Source organism: Vanacampus margaritifer, chromosome 12, assembly GCF_051991255.1.
Source record: "Vanacampus margaritifer isolate UIUO_Vmar chromosome 12, RoL_Vmar_1.0, whole genome shotgun sequence".
NCBI classification, from domain to species: domain Eukaryota; kingdom Metazoa; phylum Chordata; class Actinopteri; order Syngnathiformes; family Syngnathidae; genus Vanacampus; species Vanacampus margaritifer.
In genome coordinates, this window is record NC_135443.1 from 22,599,094 (window position 1) to 22,619,544 (window position 20,451).

Below are 20,451 nucleotides of genomic sequence, written 5' to 3' on the forward strand. Positions count from 1 at the left end.
TACAATAATTCTGTCCTGAATGTTGGTAGAATACTGTTATAAATTGTAAAATGCTTATGTCTCTTAAAGATGCATTGTGCAGTTTAAAAAGGTAATATTAAAACTTTTTCAACATCATGCATACTCCACAAATATCCAGATGAGTACGAAGAGCCCTGACTGTTAGAACTGCACCTATCAGCTTTTATCTTCCCTTTATAGTAGAGTGTGCGGACCCTCACACTCCACAGTTCCTTTGGGAAGGGGATGGGCGGAGTTTTTCTTACCTCATTTGAAGTCATGTCATTGTTTGTCAACTGTGGCTGTCGCATTAAGATCGTGCACGCCCTCCTCTATTAATTTTTTTAATGCACCACATACACTCACTGACATGACTGGAAGGCAGGTGGATTGGAGTGTGGAGATATAATTTCCCTCTGCTCCGGCTCACCTGCTCCCAATTTTAATGCACCACACACACACACTTGTATATACACTGGGTGGGGTCACATTCAAGGTCTAGGGCTAGAGTTCGCCAGTCGGCGAACTCAGTAACAGGGTTAGCTTTCACTAAGAACGCTGGAGTGACGACCGGGGCCTTTCCCCGCTCGGCCCTGGGGTTCGGGGGTGCCGCCCGTCCCCCGGTGCCCCCATCTCCCCTTCTGTCCCCGGTGTTCCGTCCCTCCACGCGGCGAGAAGTGGGGTGGGCGCGGGTGCCCTCTCCGCTCCGCTGTCCGGCCCCTCTTCGGCACCGATGCCTGGGTCCCCAGGGTCTGGGGGTCGGGGGCTGGCGGTTGGTGGGGTCGGGGAGGGGTGGCTTGGTTGGGGGGGCTAGGTTAGATGGCGGGGGTGGATGGGGAGCGGGGGGGTCGTGGGGGGAGCGGTGGCTGTGGACCGGTGGGGTGCCTGGCGGGCCTGCAGTGCCCCGTCCTGCTGCGTTGGGTTGTGGGCGCGGGCCGTGTTGTGGTGGGGGGCGCTCCTGCTCCTGGGTTTGCTCTCCGGCCGGTAGCCCCAGCGGGGCCCGGGGGTTGTCCCTTGGCGCTGCCGTTGCCTGGGGTGCCCTGAAGTGTTGCGCTTGCTCTGTCCTTGGAGGGGTCGACGGCTCCCCTCTTTGGTGGAGATTTTCATGCATGCCAGAGCCACCACTCCAGCATCTATCGAAACTGAGACACAATCTGCTTCTTCCTCAGTTCGTTGAATCGGTGGAGGCTGGTGTCTGGATCTCACTCTGCTTCGTCTGTCCTTCCTTCCTTTCCTCAGTCTCTCCTTTGGTCTCTTGAGTTCTCCCTGATTTGTTGGAATTTGGATGTTTCTGGGGTTGGTGAAGGACTCTGGTTGGTGGCCGGGTGGGTGATGTCTGGTCGGTGCTGGATTTCACTTTCCTTTCTTTTCTTTGGTCCTTCCTCGGGTCTCCTGAAGGCCTCACGGCTCTGGCTGGGTTCGGAAGTGTTCGGTTTAGGTGAACGGTATGGGATTTTTCAATAGGTTTTAGGTGAACTAATGAATACACACTCGCACTCGCACGCACATGCACATACACATACTCACCCACATACAAAAAAAAAAAAAAGATCCTGCACGCACTCACACCATGAACGAGCCTGACACAGATGCTGCGGTTATGCTTTGGGCCAGAGGTGGCAGTCGCGAGTAAAAAAAAATCCAAACTAAAGATCCTTTAAATAAAAGCCTTGGCCAAAAATGTCTGCTTCAAAGAAAAAGATGGATTGCAGGAGATGGAGGTGAGTCGTCAGGATGGTAAAAAGAGAGAGAGGGTGTTCTTATGGGCCAGTGTGAATGGGTTTCTATTTCTTATTCTCGCTCTGTACGCGCAAACACGGCACAGCCATGTGTTGGCGGCAAGATGACCTTTTTGAATGTATGAAGTCAGAGGGGATTAAGAGGAGACATTCTTGCAATGAGAGGCCCGAGACGAAGGCGACACATTGCACCGCGGACGTGTACGGCGTGCTGATGTGTAGGACTCCTGAATGCACCCTGCATATATGTGTATATACGTATATCTATATACATTTTATATAAATATTCAGGGACAATGGTCACATGCCCACCAACCTCACGGCTAGCCCTCCAAAGTCTGGTCACCTTTATTGCCTATCTACGATAGAGTTGGAGGTGGGCAACCTTCATTTATTTGTATTTGTTTGCATGGCTGGTGTGTAAGACTGAGATAAACGTGAACTGCTAGACGACTGGGTCTAATATGGCAATGTGTATGAAAAGAAAAAAAATATTCTAACATTCAAAGGCAAGGGTGATTCATTTACAACTCGCCCCCAAGGCTGCAAAATGTATTGTGTGATTGCATGAATGAAATCATATCTGAAGCAAAAGGAGATTAGGAGGTCTTGTGTAGCACTCAGGTTTTACATATTGTATCATTAGCAGCTGTGTGTCACATTGTTTTTTTCAGGTGCAATAGTAATAATTTTTCATAAAAACACGGCAGCATCGACATAGGTCTTGGTTTTTGTTGTTTTTGCACCTACTAGTGTATGTTTTAAAAATTGTTGTGATAGACATGTCCACTTAATTTCATGTTGATCTGTAAAACTCATGTTGGGGGCTGATTTTTTTTGTTTTTCAAACTTTTCAGGTTGCGGAGTGAGTTGTTCAGGAAGTATTGTTTTTGTTATGCCCCAAATTAGGGCTGAACGATATTAAGAAAAAATACAATTGCGATTTTTCTGACAGATATTACGATTTTGATGAAAAAAATTTGATCGTCAAACAAAAATATAATAAAACTTTTATTAAAATCAAATAACACTACCTCTGTCTCCCCTTCTGAAAAAAAATGCCCTTCTAATGTGCATTAGTGTCTGAAAGTGTAATGCTAATCATGGTACACTTACAAGGTCGTTTGTTCTCTTAAACATAATAATCCACGAAAACAACAAGGTCAAATCCCTAATCAAAATTACATAACATTATTCACCATCTATCTTATATTGATAGTAAATAATAATAATAATTATTATTATTATTTATTCAAACTAGGTATTTATAAGAGTGTCAATAACATTAAGAAACATTAGAAAAACTACTAAGGACAATACACACATACACATCAAATTAAATTTGCATAAACATTTAATAAAAACAAACACGCACACACAGACACGAGCACATGCAGACTTACCAATTGCAAGATGCAGCCTGTGTCCAAAACATTGGACTCTCGTCCATCCATTAAATTCCACAGCTTTGACAATGTTTGCCGCGTTGTCTATTGTGATGCAAGTCTGGTCCTCTTCATTTAGACCCCAGTTTGTCAGACATTCTCTTAATCCCTGGGCAATGTTCTCTCCGGTGTGGTCAGTGGGAAAGTATACCGTGTGCAGGCAGCGACTCTTCAACTCGAAGTTGTCATTTATGAAATGGATGGTCAAACTATGATAGGGTTCGTTGTCGTTCTGCTTGACCACATATCAGTAGTTGTGGCATAATATTCCACATTTGTCAACTCCGTTTCCACTTTTCCTCGGTGCTCCTCATACAGCTGCGGAATGGCAACTTGGTTCAAGTAGGTTCGGGAGGAAATTACGTATCTTCGGTCCAGCGTGGTGATGAGGTTTTTAAATCCGTCTTTGGTGACCGTGTTAACAGGCATCATGTCCTTTGCAATGAAGTGTGTTATGGCAGTTGATATATCCCGGTGTCTTCGGATGCTCTTCTCATACGGAGGTACACTAGCAAAAGATGCCGTAATTGTTGTCTGTTTGCTCCGTTGAGCCTGGGCAGTAGCATTGTTTTTACTGGGCTCTTCACCGGACTTTTTCTTCATACACTCCTCATACAAATGTCTGTGATGACGTAGCAAGTGACTGTATACATTTGTAGTATTTCCGCGGGATCTTACAACTTAAGCACGACATGTCTTGCACAGTACCCTTGTCTGGTGGACGTCTGTAGCCTCAAACCCGGAATACTCCCAAATTGACGACTTGCTGTTTCTCTTGGGGATTACATTTCCTAACTCCGCTTCAAGTTCCGCAGAAGCCATCCAATAGCCGCTAAAATACGCCAGGAAGAGGTTAATACTGTTTTTTTATCTTCACTTACAAGTAGCGTCTCACTTCTGATTTGAGCCCGTGACTTGCACGCACGTGAAGTGTCGTTTCTGATTGGTGCACGTGACCTGCACGCGGTGAAGATACCGTGTCGCATTGGTCAGTCACTCAACAAGCGAGTGTCGCTTCAAACAGCGGGGAGATGGCGTGCAAATATAAAATAGAACTGATCCTGGATCATTTAGGAGCACTGCCATAAACCGCGGCTTTGGCGACGTCAATATTGCGTTTCCTGACATCGCAATTTCGATTTTGAAACAATATATTGTTCAGCCCTACCCCAAATGCATTCAATATCACGAGGATACACTAGCATAGAAAAAAAAAACATTGACAATTTTCTGGCGTGTTGCGGCTAGGTGATTATTGTATCGTAATAATAATAATATCAATTCCCACCACCCCATAAAAAACGTATAAATATGTCTTTGGGACACTTAAACATTTACAATAGAACGTATTTAATTTAGTTAATAATAGGGCTGAAACGAGTCCTCGTCATTTCTGCCTCGGATAAATACATATAAGTAGTATATGTAGATCAATGCATTGTAGCGCTTTTATTTTGAAGTTGTTTCCGGAAGCACGTCGTCGCGGTAAAGGACTGACGACGTGCTCGTCTATTCAGAGTTTGTGAACAACGGCTATATAAGTGCCCCAAACTGTTGGGACAGATGTCAGTAACACAAAGTCCTCAAGTCACGTTACGCTCCAGTTAAGAGTGCTAAGACATAATTATGCTGGCCTTGTATTGTACTGTGCCTGTTGCCAGCGTTTAGCGGCGATTGCTAGCTAACAGCACCAAGCAGCAAGCTAGCAGCAGTCAAGTGCTCCAGCCGTCTGATTACTTTTCAAAGCCAGAAATACTACAGCCCGTAGACAGCTGGGGTAGGCTCCAACGCGCCCGCGACCTTCATGAGGATTAACGGTTCAGAAACTGTGCATACTTTGATGCTGACAGCCTGACTAATTTGCTGTTCCTACTGATCACTTATTAGCAAACAAGGCTTACACAAATGTGCTATTTATGTAGCTGACAAAATCGCTATTGTGCGTCTGATGTCACTTTAGTTCCATTGACCAAAATCTATAGGGAGAGATTTGTCTAAATCTCACTATCTCAGAGGAAAATAGTTTGCTGACAAGCACAGTTTAAATAAAAAATAAATAAATTGATTTTCTTAAAAATGAAAACCAGTTGGTTGTCAATTATTACATGCAAATGTGTTTTTTGTCTTCTGTATTTATAATTGTTCTTTAACCAAATAAGTATATACAGATATATTTTTATTTCTATCCAAATACCCAATTATTTACTAGAATTTTTAGTAGGATATCCGAATACCAAAATATTTGATAGCTGCAGCCCTAATAATATTAACTTTTAGTTGTTTTGAGGCACGTCCACACGAGTTTTTTCACCACACACCCCGGTCAAAACTAGCTTGCACCCAACATGCCATATTGCATACGTTGCACCCCAACTTAAAATTTTTCCTAACATAAATGAGATATATTATTATAAATTTGGTCCAAAAAGAACTTACATAATTATAGTGTTTCAAATAATTTTATTTGTTAAAAAATGGATGGATGGATGTCTTAATATTTTCAAATGTTTACTTTTTTTTTTTTTGAACAAAAAAATAATTGTTTTGAATAATTGTGATTTCAATTATTACCAAAATAATCGTGATTATTATTTTTTCCATAATCGAGCAGCCCTACTATCCACCATATCATTGCATTGGAAGCTCCCTCTTTAATGTCAGCTTGTGAAGAATCGCCACATCTTTCCAACATATGGCGTGCGCCCACTTCCACTGTGCACAGCTATTACACATACAGATGGCATTTACCGTGATGATTTTACAATACTGAACCACTGTAATGTACTTATTTGATCATATGGTGCACCAGTTGTTGGCTTCATTCACGTTGACGCCATGTAATTGACATTTGCAATGCGACAATTCAATTCAGTGTTTTCTATATTACCTGTACCGTATTGACCATCTGTTGATTGCTTCTTCTTATTAATTAGCATATTGACCTGACTGATTAATGTAGTTTAAACTCAATATGCTTGCATGAAGTCTTCCATCTGGCGTTCCTCCCAACTTTGGGTGCACTTTAATGTTCTAATGGAGTTGGCATTTCATAGTATAAGCAGTGTCACTAAGTTTCACATCTTTGAGTTGGAGGGAAGTAGTTGCAGGATTAATTCAAATGCACATTGAGGGTTCCTGTTGGGCGGGTTGCGATCTCTCTGGTTCGATTCAGTCCATCTTTTTTCCTTGGAGCTGATCCACCCCAACACCCCCACCCCCTTCTCCTTTTTCTTCCCAGTAATTCAGTGATCTCTTCCTCAGTCTTCTTCTTCTCCATCTCTATTCCGTAGTCAAAGCACTCTACACTTAGATGCGCTGATCTTAAGATTTTCATCCCGTTTCCGCTTGACAAATTTTTTATTTGCCACATTTTCATATAAGGAAAAAGTTTGAAGCTTATATCTACGAGCCAAAAGTTTGAGCAAATACTTTCAACTTCATATTAAAAGTATAAATCTTGTCAAGAATAAAGCCTCTTCACTTTTGAGTAGCTGACATTGAGTGGCAGTAGAACTTTTTAAATTTATGAAAATGAGCAAATGGCATACCCGGAGATCTTCAGTGTATAAAGTAGTTCAAAATAATCTTTACTGGCCAAGAATGTTAAAACACATAAGGAATTTGTCTCTTATTGTTGGAGTCACTCCACTTCGTACGATAGCAAAAAGAGAATCTTCACATTCACACAAAGTTTGGGCAATGTCTAATCTTGACATGCTAGTTTCCTTTTTCATGATGCATCATCAATCGTCGCTGCCACGCTCTGCCAACATTTTATACCATATTCTGAAATGCTTCACAATTTAGCATTGACCGTGTTTCTCGTATCCCTGATTTGGACCTGGACCATTTGGGTGAATTTGCTAGTCAGATGAAGTGGAAGTATGAGCAACGGAATTCGCTTAAAATTGCTGCTTTGAAGCAAAATGGACAACTTCCTTTTTGTTTTAAAGCACAGGATTTTTCGACTTTTTTTTTGTGTGTCCTGTATGTATGTATGTCCGTCGAACTTTTTGTCAATTGGTGGTCAACTGTTGTCAAATGCTTTTTTTCCCCAGCATCTCAAATGAAGATAATGAAGCCGTTGTTCAGGCGTCCCTAAAATGTCTAAACTTTAACAACGCTTAGGCTCCCTATTTGATGTACCTTTTAGCGAAGGTGAGTTATTTTATCGTGATCTGCAGTTGAAGTTTTTTTTATGTATGTTAATAAAAGGGCTGAAATTAAATGCTTTTTGTTCCTGTTCTGCGATGGCACAGGCCGGCACTCTCTTCACGGCCCCTCCTTAACTTCCACGCTACCTCCAAATTGAAATTAGAATAAATTAACATGATTTAATTGAGTTCGCGCAAGGCTGCAATATTTCTTAATTAGCTTCCGCCAGGCCAAGCGGCAAGCGAGGACTGCCAAGCCTTGCCGAGGTTGGCGCGATGAGAGATGTTTGCTGAGGACAAAGGGGGAGCCCGGGAGACAAGGACAGTCATCGCTTGTCTTGCTGTCTCTGCCCTCGGAAAGGCCAAGGTTTTTTTTTGCATTATATAGTTATTTCATCTTTTCCGATAAGTTTGACTTGTCATTCAGTGTTATGTGATAAAGACAGGTTTCAAGACAGTTTCAACATGACTGTTTGAACAAATATCATGGATGAAGACCATTTTTTAATAATCAATTCTACAGTATATTATTTAATGTTCAAGGTGCAAACTTTTGGAATAATCTACATTTCAGCAATTATCTTTATCTTACAATCGTGATGAACTTGGTAAATGAACAAAGGAATGATAAGAGAGCGATAAATTAGCTATTCTACCAGTAGCTTTTCTTTTCTATTTGTAGTCCAGCATTTAGCTTAAAATAACGAACTATCAAAACAATAAATAAGCGGTGCTGGAAAACGACTTGAACGCGTTGTTTTTTTGTGATTTATATTTTTCAATATACATATTGTTCAAACTTGTGTTTCATAAATTATCTTTACATGTTGATGAACTAGCAAATGAACAAAAAATTGAAAAACAAAAATATTATCTCATCATTTCATTAATTTCAGCAGCCGCTTTTCTACCAGTAGTCCCACTTATATTTATGCTCATAATTTACAAATATTTAAAATGGTGTATGGATCTGGCTGACTACCACACGGCTTAAGTTTGTCCTCCCTGCCAAACTAGTGCCTCCATAATGGCAAATGAACCACACTTATTACAAGTACCCATGTATCACATGCTAACTACTAAAGCTTACTTAAATGTACAGCAACAAGAAGCCTCCTGACTCTTCTCCGGGCCTGTCCCCCCATAAAATGTGTAATATTAGCAGAATAATCCTCAACTGGAGTAAAGGCTTCTCAATGTCTTCCCTCTACCTATGTGGACCCCTCCCCACCAGTGTTCATTTGCGGCACCTTAGTGGTCTGACATTGGATCTTGTGGGAGAGGAGGTTTCTTCCCTGGGTCAGATCACTGAGCTTCCTGTGTGTCCTTCCATGCTGGAGGGCAGCACTGTTATCGCGTCAGCCTCAAGGCACACCGGACAATACCGGCCACTCAATTGTCGTCAGTCACATTAACATCAATTATTTCCTCGAATAGTGGTCGTCTCGCTAATTGACGGTGTGCTTCAATTAGTCACTGGGTATGTTATCCATTTAAGATAAATAAAAAGCCTCCCTTAAATAAACGTCTGGAAATTTACATGTACATAATTACTGCATTGGCATGCGCTGAAGAGGCACAGTTACACTATGTAGGCAAACTTAATTTTATCTTCTTTAAATCTTTGACTGCACATGCTGTATATAATTGTTAATTACTGTATTTCAGTGCTTTTTGCACAACTTACTGTCTCTGACAAGCACCCAAATGGCAAAATTCAAAACTGATGTTTGATCCATGAATCCGACCAATATATGTAATTTATTAGCAATTAATTAATTAGAATTAGTAATTAAACAATCCTCTTCATCATGCTGTTACCAGTTTAAAATCGGAAGACCAAGAGCACATGTAATGATTGATCAACAGTACCTCGTTGTTACAAGGCTTAAACAGGAAGTGGCCACTGAGCTTAGAGGCTCACAGAGTGTCATCAGTAGGTTGCAACAGAGGCTATGCTCACAGTGCAGCTTAATTCCATAAATTTTTTTGCCAATATGCGACATGTATCTGATTTTTTTCATATACTGTAGTTGAGAGCAGTACAATTCCTATTTTTTCCCCCAATAAATATTTCTACCTCCTCTCGCCTTGCTCCCCTGTTGATACGAGATAATAAGTTGTGCTCCTACACACGGTACCATATTTACTTCAATATACATTGTGCCATTTGATGGTGTGCTTTGTGCACTGCACATACGTGTCACATCACGCAAGCGTTCCATTGACAATAAAAAGTCGTGTTTGTTACAAGTACATTAAAAGTTCAAATTTAACAAAAAACCCGAATGGGCCTTGCGGTGACTGGAAGGTCACAGATAGGCAAAGAAGTGGGCGTCCTTGGAAAAGTTCATTGATCAAACACCTGTTATGAATTTTGACATTCAGCCAAATTGTGCAAAAAGTACAGTTGATTGAGTTGTGTGAATAAGAATCCAGCGACTTTGAGAACTTTGCGCTTTGGTAAAGCCACATTAAGCCATTGTAATTCCCTAAATAGAAAATTATCCGATCGCTACTAATTTTATATATGCTTGCCTTGATAGGTAGCAAGCAGCCTGTATGTGTGTTGTGCGACATTTTTTTTTTTTAGCCAGTTACTGTAATGTGGGTATCGTTTTTTTCCCCACTGGTGCCTCCTCCTCCTTTGCCTGGTATACGTTGGGTTCACAAGTTAAGCACTGCGCAAGAGCTCACTCTCAATTCCCGCGTCGACGGCTGTATATAAAAATAAAAATAAAAATAGGGCCTTCCGCAAAGCGCCTCTTGTAATCTGCCTGGGGTAAATCCTCTTTAGTTTTATCTGACAGGGATTACCTCACAAGCTGCGAGCGGGACCAGCGTACAGAGAAAACGATGAAGATGGAACCAAATGAAAACAAATCGCTATGTAATCTCCGCCAGGGAGCGAGCGAGCCAGCCAGAGAGAGTGACTGGCTTTGGTCTTGAAGGGAAGTTTCTCGTGCCACTCATTTAAAGAGGGAATTTACTAATCCCTCCGTGATTGATGTCTGCTATGAGAGGCAGCACTAGCAGACTAATAGGGTTTATGAGGATGGCCACAAAGTCCTTTGTGTTTCAGAATGAAGCAAACCTGCGTTGCTCCGTCCAGTGGGGTTTGAATGACACGGGGAAGGGGTAACATTATCTTAATCTGGATTTAACTCTACCCAGTCCACCAGGTGTGTGGGTCTAAGGACCCCTTGGCTGAAAAAAAAACAAACACTGGGGGATAAGTCTCAAAAACTCTTCAGACCCCCAAAAGGTCCAAGGCCACACTTCCCTGCACCCCCTTCCTTTGCACAATGACTCCCAGTTAAGTAGGGTTCACGTATACTGATTTTTTACATTTTAAGCAGGCTACAGCCGCTACACATTCCAACAACCATCATTTTCCTTCCCTTTTAACTCAAGTAATAAAAGGCCTGATTGTCACATATCTCATATAGATAGACATATAGATTATCCTGCATGACTCTCCTCTCACATGCTCCATTTTTAATGCAATTAATACAAAGCAACATTTAAAATAATCCTTAGAAGTACCTCATGAATTCTGTTCCATTTTACATAAATGTGCGCTCTTGCGTATGAAGAAAAAAGGAATGATGAGACTCTCTAATTTCCTCTTTAGACTAATAAAAAAATGCCTCCATTTTTGTCAGTTACAGTATTAAGACACTGTCATAGGAAGTACAGAGTGCTCACTTTTAGGGCCATCACCCACTTGATTTGGCTTTGAACTTTCTCGTGCGAGTGTTCGCTATATGTAAAAATAAATAATCAAAGGATGGGCTGTATATTGGAAGCTGAAAGCAATTACACAATTTAAACCCTATTTAGAATAAGCACAGGTGTCGTATATTGAAAATGTATAGGAAACGAGTAATGGCTGATCTCCCATGACCTGTCGTGTGACAATAAAAAATGTTTTTTTTCTTGGTGTGCCAGGAATCTTGCAGCTAGGATGTCCTCAGATTCTTAAAAAGTTCCAAATTAGGGTAATTAAATATGGCTTGTATAATACAATTCTTAAATTCACCATTCAGAAGTCTTACAAATTCCGTCGACACAAAAAACGTTATATTTTCTCAGAAAATCTTTGCCAAATTCGTAGGAAGTTGCCGCATCATGGACCATAACAGGCGTATTGAGTTTCCAGAACTGAACTTAAGTAAGAGACAGGAAGTGTAAATTTTTTCACACTCCAGTCTTTTTACTGGCCCATAAACAAATACAGTGGCAACTCAGGCTCTGGAAGTATTAACTCTTCTCGCTATTGCCATTTACAAAAAGTCTCCTTTCTCCCTGTGTGTCCTTTCTTGTAGCAGCGCTTCCCGCCGACCACCAGGTTTTCTCATCCTTATTTCCACTTTTTTTCTATCTTCTTGATCACATCAGTCGGAGGCTGGTTTGCTTTGTGCGGGAGGTTTTCTTGTTCAAGTTGTTTCCGTGCCTAACTCTTTGACTGCCAGACGTTTTCAGAAAAGGGATGCCGTCAGTGCCAGCCGATTTAAGCATTTTGACTGATCTTTCAAGGTCCACAGAAAATTTTGTGTTTGGACTATGGAAACACACATACTACCAAATGAAAGATTGGACTCTCATCATCTTTCATCAGAAAAAAAAAGTTTGTTTCTACCTTATTCCGTTTTTCAGTAATCAACAATAGAAAATGGTTAGTTTCACCCAAATGCTCTGTTTTGAAACAAAAAACGGAGAAATCAACGCTTTTTGTGAAACGATATTTCATGCACTCTAGTGAATTTGAGACCTTTTTTTTTTCCATGAATGATGCCACAAACACCTAAACAGTGTTTTACTTCTGTAAAACACTACCACCAACAATGAAAAAGTGTTTTATGATAGCAAAATACGTTTATTTACATTCAACAGTGTAACAATTTGACAAAACAATTTGGCAAACTATTTACAAATGTGTGCAACCGTGGTACTATTTACAATTGTGTGGATGTTTCAAATACAGTTTTTCTTTTTGTAACACTCCCCTGCGTGCAAGTGGACGCAGCAGGATTTGCACAACAGATTAGTTTCACTGCGATTGCAGACGCTACACTTTTTTGCTGGCTTTTTTTTCCGGGGAATAGCAAGTATATACTGCAGTGTGTGTTTGGCCATGTTGCCATCAAGTCTATTCTCAGGATCATGATACGGTGACGTTACGGTGGTGTTACGTCTGGCTTCCTCATGTCCTTCAGTTCCTATACCGGGTGGTTGATCCATCTTATCCGCTCCATTCATGGTGGCATCGTAGTCCATAACCAGTGTCTTCTCCGTGATCAGACTGTACCCACTCCTCCGATGAATATGCATTGGACTCGGGGCACTCTTTGAACGTCCGCCTGAGCGTGCTCGGTTGTGCTCCGCGTTTTCCGGCGTTAGCATCGCTAGCCGGTGAGGCTTTATGACGTGATCATAGCCGCCGCGTCAACGCTTCCAACTTCGGCGTCAACCTCGGAGTCACCATCATCATCATCGTCGTCATCAATGTGCTCTTTAGCATTGGTCGATGCTTTTCATCTTTGAAAAAAATGCTCAAGCGTGAGCTGCTTGCAACCGGTCGCCATTATGGCTTCCTCAGCCATTGTCCCCTCAACACTCGAGCTCCGCCTCACGTCTTCTACTGACGCCTACCCAATCTTGTCCAAAGAGAGTCATCGCTGCCATCTAGGGGCCAAAAATAGGCATTATACTAACTAGATCTGCTTGATACTTTCAGCACAGCTGGCCAAGGCTTTCCTCCACCCGTTTCCAAAAACAAAACAAAAATAACTTGGTGAACGTCTTTTAACGTCTTTGGCGCTCCTCGGTAGGTTTTTACTAAACATCATTTAACGTTTTTGGCAGTAAAAGAGTTAACATTTGGAATCCATTTTTTTGGTCAATCCACATCCAATGGACTTTAATGGACTAACTAATGAAGACAGACAGAGGAGCTTGTTTTTAGTGTTATTTATTATTCAGCATTAGCATTTCAAGTCTGATTAATTTTGACATCCAAAAGATTAAACATACAATGTGAGCGTCTCGATAAATGAAGACACATGGTCAAGTTAAACTATTGGTAAGAGTTAAAATTGCAAAGGTATGAGAAGCACAGTCCACAGAGAGATTCTTCATTGTTTTTCATCTAGCATCAAAGGTTACATATGTTTATCAGCATTACTATAACTGTTGACATGTTGTGCTATCTATAATGCCCTAGTAGGTCAATAATACAATTAATTTGTTAGTTCTTTTACAGCTGCAGCTGATGTTAAAGCGTGATATAAACAACTTAACGTTATTTATAGAGCACTTTTTTTAAAAAACAACCATCACATACAAAGTTGAGTTGAGTTAGTCAACAAATCTTTTGAAATGTGAGGTCTTTGTTTTCTTTTCATGGTGTGCACTTGCATGCATGTTTGTGGGTATTCTGATTAGTAGTCAGAGGTGACTTTGTAATTATGTTCATTATAATTGGGCTCATTATCGGACTCTATCATCGTTGTGAAGCCCACTCCGCACTGGACAGTGGTCGCGCGTGTGTGCGTGTGTGCGCGCGAGCGAGCTAGCCTGTGGAGGGGTTGCACACTTACTTTAGCGTGTCTTTACCTGTGCAACGTAATTCCTTAAGTGACCTCATTAATGAGTTTTGCCCACCTGTGCTCAGATTAAATGATGAACGCAGTTATCAACATGGCCGATCTGTGAATCCATCCCATGTCTTAATTTGTTTGTTGAAGACGTCTGTTAAAGGAGATTAATGGCTCTGTATATATTTATGAGAGATCACTCCTCCTTCTCCAAAGCTTCTTTGATGATGCTGAAGAAGAGCTTTGGATTCTTTTTCCTAAGTCTGTGACACTCGGTTGAAAAATTGTTAGTGTATAAGATTCATTGCATGTTTTGTTAATTTAAATAGTTAATCATATTCTTATGTGAAATTAAATCATCAGTAGAAAATTACATGCATGTGTTATTGGGAACCAAGTCTCATTGATATTGCATGTTTTCAAACGTTGTCATTGATAGGTTTCTCTAAGGCTTTGTGTTTACAAGTGTTTAATTATGAGTGAGCTTCAGATATTCGGATACACTTTCAGTTGTTTTATTGCACGCCATATACAGTCATGCACACAAATATAAAATGGGATGTCTCGCAAAGAGCTGCCATATCTCACACCAAGATGCTCACGCAGCATGAGCACGAACTAGGCCACGCCCCTTAAAAGATCACTTGCAACACCTAGATACTACCTTACATACAGTAGTTACACTTTATAAAACCAGTTTATTTATCCACATTCTATTTAAAATATCTGTAAATGTTTTATACATATACATTGTTGTTTTGCTTTAAACACATTAAAAATATGATGTTTTTTAGGGGGCTGAAATGATTTAGCAGCATCCCAATGGGAACGTGGCTTTGACATGCGCGAAAATTGAGCAGGCATGTGCAGTGTGTGTGTGTGGGGGCGGGGGGCACCTATGAGTGCCAGGGCACATGCCCTTTTGGCACTAATGCCCAAAGTGCCCCTTTGTTCATTTATTTATCTATTTTATATTTAAAAAAAGTAGTTTTGTTGCCTTTCAAAACAAAAAATGTCAGGTACATTTTACATAATCGTTTTTATTCATGTACATTTGTTCATAAATGATTCTTCATAGACAAATGTCAAAACGTTTTGATGGTCATTGGCATTGCAGACAAACAACAGTTTCTTTATGTGTGATTTATTGTCATTATTTCAATTAAGAACTTAACGGATAACCATCTACATAGACACCCTCTAACAATTTAGATTAATCCCGATCTATACCTATCTATCTATATATCAATCCATATCTATGGTTGGTTGGTTGGTTGGATGGTTGAAGGCCATATGCTATTTTCGAACTGTCACTGGAAACAACCACACTTCACAGACAGACAGAGTCATCCAATGAGGATGACAATGCGTAACATCAACTGCAAAATGAACTTTGATCCCAGTCACAAGTTTAGCCGTGTATATGTTGTGTATGATGTTTAAATAGTGAAATGGTGGGAGGAAGATTTGTTTGATAGGTGTAACTCACATTATGGTTGTAGGCTAGTGGGCTAGCTAGCACGAAGCTACAGTGCATAGCATGCCTCTCAGCCTGGACTCTCAGCTCAAACTTTCGCTCCTTCAGAAAGTTCCAGTAAATACGGGTTGCCATTCCCTCCTGCCGTCCGTGAAGCTTTTTCAAACTGCCCACGTGTGGAGGACACGACTAGTCAGTTCGTCCGTCTCCACCTCCCCGACATGTAGCAACGCCCGCGCGCTTTTGCTCTGTCACTCTCTGTCTCTGTCTCTCTCTTTCTCTCACTCTCTTTCTCTCTCTCTCTCTCTTTCTCTCACTCTCTTTCTCTCACTCTCTTTCTCTCTCTCTCTCACTCACTCACTCACTCACTCACTCACTCACCCTCGCTCTCTCTTGCCCTCGCTCTCATTATAGAAATTGTAATCCCTCGAAGTAATCATTTAAAAAAAAAAATGTACCTGTAATCTGATTACAGGTTTTGTCCTGTAACTGTAAGGGAATACAGTTTAAAAAAAAAATTGTAATCTGATTATGTTACGGCTGTGCATGTACAGTATTTCGTTACTCCCAAAGCCTGAATATAATACAGTGGTACCTTGACTTAGGAGAGTTTAATATGTCCATGACCAAGTTTGTAACTCGATTTACCCATACAGTGGACCCCTGCTATTTGTTGAGGATAGGGACCGGAGAGGCCCGTAAATAGTGAAAAAACATGTAAAATTGATAGCCATTATAAATGCATTGGGGGGGAAATTATACCCAAATTTTGGGGGGGGAAAAATGGGGATAAACCTCCAATTACAAGTGTTTTCTATAGAAAAAAAAAAAGAGGGGTCGACTCCCACCAAAAACAAAATATATATATTTTTAGTATTATAAATGTATAGATTAAGTCACCAGGACATACACTGAGAACAAATAATGTTTATTCAGTCCTTCAACATTTTAACACCAGTCACGATTGATTGAGTAATGATTCATATTTATTTCATCCATTGATGCATCAACCGAAAAACAGCCAACACTTGTACAGTCATACTCTATTGTAATGTGGCGGTTAAGTAGAAACTGAAGTCACAGAGAGAGTAGTATTACATTCCAACTGAGTGAGTAACTTAAACTAACACGCTATAGAAAATAGGTACAATCATTGCATTATTTCAGTATTGTTTTGTTTGCCGCATACCCTATGCACGTGGTATAGCTTGACAGTGCATGTATGTACAGTAGTGTTGTCATCTATAGCAAATGCGTGTGTGCTGGGCAATTGTGTGCCTTTTCAGCGGATTACAAGTTTTTAAAGAGTGGCAGATTCGACACCTCAAATCTGACACTCTGACGCCGCTTTCAAGCCTGCAAGATCGGAAAGAGTCCTTTTCTCCTCACTGCCATCATATTCACTGTGAAAGAAAACAAAGAAATAGCAAGAGATTGCCTTCCTTTGATAGTCGCTGAATCTGACGTCTTGCAATGTCGCTCCAACGTTACATTTTTCGTCACGTAAAGCCAAAGAAAAAGTCAAACCTTTCCTTCCTTCAGTGCTGTCCGAGCTTAAGTCTTAACAGCATTCACAGGTTTCGTCCTATCTTGTCATTCAGGTATTGTTGGGATCTTAACCCTCCTTCTCGCCACCCACTGTTTCTCGGCTTCCAATTTCTTCTCTCCTTGCCCCATTAGGTGTATGTTGTTGACACAGCAGCACGGGCAATAATAGATTCTCTTGTCGGCCGCCTTGTATTTTCTTGCCCAGCCTGTTAGCCTAACGTTTAATAGCGGCAGAGGGGAGGTTATGTGGAACTGATACTAATGAATCTTTTTCTTCTTTTTTCCCCCTCTTTTAATGTGGAATGTTTGCGGGCCGAAGCAATGTTCGCCGCTAATCTTACCCTGCAGCCCAGCTATCTATGTTTGTGTGTGTGTGTGCGTGCCCGTGTGTGTGTTAAAACAACATGCACACACAAATACACACACGGATAAAAGACACATGTGCACACCTTCCTTCAGGCAAACTGTAAATCAACATGAATTTTGACTCCTCATGCACTCTTAATGAAATGTGGGCTGTTCCTGTCCAAGCAGATATGCTATTTCTTATAATATTTTTTGTATTTGTAAACACTTTATCGGGGCCACATGTAATTGAACCATTCGAAATTCTCATTTGAAAGAATAACATCAGTGTTTTACGCAGCGATCCAGTCTTCACAGCCGTGCAGCAAGTGCAAACCACTCAACAGGCGCTAAAAGTATCTCTCAGAACCGGTTTATTTATTCATTTATTTATTTAAAAGATCTTTGTGCAGTTAGTCACTTTTTTACTCGCTACTGCCACCTCTGTCCCAATGTGTAACTGCGGCACCTGTGTCAGGCACGTTCATGGTGCGCGTGTGAGTACATGCACGGACTTAAGTGCACGCCACGTGTCCGCTACTCCGCGGGGATGCGCATGACATCATCCTCCGCCACTTCACTCCACCCCTTCCCTTCCCAAAGAAACTGTGGAGTGTGCTTTAATATTACCTTTTTAAACGGCACAATGTACCTTTAATAAGAGCTAGGTTGCAAAGGTAACTCAAATTCCTAAAATGTATGATAAACTGGTTTGGTCTTAAAGCCATACAGCAGGAGCGAACTATTGCAAAGGTGGAAAAATTAGCTTTCAAAGCTATAAATATTTTTTTAGACAAACTAAACAATAAGAACTGAGTAATGAAGAAACAGATTATTGAATTTATAAAACATATGACAACCTTAATGTACAGCACATTAGTGTGGTCTTGGTTAAGCAAGTGCAAACTACTCAAAAGGTGGGAAAAGTAGCACTGAAAACCATAATTTTGTGTTTTAGACAAGCCAAGCAATGATAATTTATTCGCTAAGAAACAAATAACTTAATTCATAAAACATACGACAAACTAAATGAACTTCAACATGGTCTTACAGCAGTGCAGCAAATGCAAAAGGCGCAAAAAGTAATTCCCGAAAAACAGCAAATTATATTCGTTCTTTTAGACAAGCCAAATAAGAACTAAGTCGCAAAGAAGTGATTGACTTAAGTCATCAAACGTACAACAAATTTTATTTATTTTTCAGGTTTTTATGTATGTGTTGTCTCCATCTTTACATTTTGGCTTTCACTTTTTAGAAAATTTGCGATTATGTGATCAGTATTTGTTTGTTTGCCATGTGGAGGGCTGAAATCGGAAAGCTTCTTTATTCAAGCACTTATTAAACGCCAGAACAAAACAATACGTAAAGCTCCATCATGACAGTGCGTGACATCACGTGAAACTGTTGTGGGTTGTTCTGGAACACACCCCTCTGGTTAATGGGGGTTCACTGACAAAAATGTTACGTTTAAATGGACACATTGTTTTTGATATTCATGTTAATTCAGTGAGTGAGCCTGTCATGCTGGCTGCTGTTTTTATTTAACGTTTTCCCACCATGTGTGTGTGTTTTAAGTGTTTTCTGAAAAAAGAAAAAAAAAAATAGTGTTTTCTGCTGGCAAGGGCGTGGGGTGTGCGCCTGTGCGTCTAATTGCTTTAATAGCACCTGGTGTCTAATCCCAGGTAATTAGAGTGCTCCAATTAGACGGCTACTTTTTCACCATCACTTGAAAGAGCGGGACGGGGGAAGGCCTGAAGGAAGACCGTTACACACACCTACCTACCTACCTAATGACGCACACACACACACACACACACACACACACACACACACACACACACACACACACACACACACACACAATGCAGTTCACTCAACCAGATATGTGCTTTTGTGTCATTACTGTGTGCTGTTCCTCAGTGACGCATTTTCTGTAACTACATCCCTTTCACCTCTACAGTATAGACTTGATATTCATGTTATTCTCTGCTTGTTGTTTTGTTATTATTTATTTGGGATGACTTTGTGTTGAAGGTACTGGGGGAAAAGGTTAAGGCCCTCTTTTAAAGATGAGCCGGAAATGTCAAGTGTCCTGCCTCAGGCTGCTACAACGGTCTCTCCTTGCACTAAGATACCCAAAGGGGCCTTTACTACTCACGGTCAAATACACACACGCACACACAATGGTACAAAAGTCAGGAATTGACTGCATCCAGGTAGTGTTTGCAATTTCAACTCTAAAATTGAGGAAATCCATTCAAGCTTCCATTTCAGTGTGCAAAGTGAGTTCATATATACAGTATTTTCTTTATCATATGTTTTAATAATAATTGTAGATTTGACTAATACAAATACAGTATCTACAGTACATCAACTCCTAAATAAGCCTCTCGGCTTACTAGGGAGTGTGTAGTATGTCATGTTTGCACTTCTAAAATGGAGGACTTCTTTTCAAGATGCCATTTGTGCGTCTTGTTGTTAAAGCTAAACCTATATAAACTCCCAAATAAGATATTTATAATGTCTGCTGCACACACTGCACTTGCAGTCGCAGGCAGAGGCCAACAGAGGGCGTCAGGTGGCCACCACTAGTTTTTTTCCCACTCAACTGCCATTTCACTGTCTATCTAAACTCACTGTGTTAACCTCCAGTAAAATCTCTGCATCTTTAGCTAACATCCTAAACCCTTTTTTCGAAAGTTATAACACAAACAGTCCAAAATGTTCCAATGAAGTTCTACTAATAGCATAGCACTTATCTTATATAGGAATCTAACTAAACTGCTGATGTTATAAAACCGCTATTTTCCATGTATGCAATGTTTTAAGTAACATTTTAACACCTAACCGCCCTATCTGTGTAAAATTAAATTAACTGCTGTCTACAAAAACAAGCTTTTGCGCCACGATAAGACTTAATAAGAAGAGGAGCTAATATGATGTTGTACATTATCCACGCTTGCATGCCTCTCTGAACAAACGTCTATGACGCTCTGCTCATTGCAACTAATTGAAGAGGAGGAGCTGAACAGTCTGATAATTACTCAACTGCAGATGGTGACTGCATCTACTAGAGAGGAGGTAATGGGACCATTATACATACAATATTTTACTAGGCAAAACTTGCTAACTCATAAAACATGT

The 20,451-nt window shown here is 40.6% G+C and overlaps 1 protein-coding gene across 7 annotated transcripts in view; it reads left to right on the forward strand.

Moving 5' to 3' along the window:
* The window catches only part of ehbp1 (EH domain binding protein 1), a 202,263-nt gene that overhangs the window by 72,210 nt on the left and 109,602 nt on the right, over positions 1-20,451 (forward strand). The window lies entirely within an intron of this gene.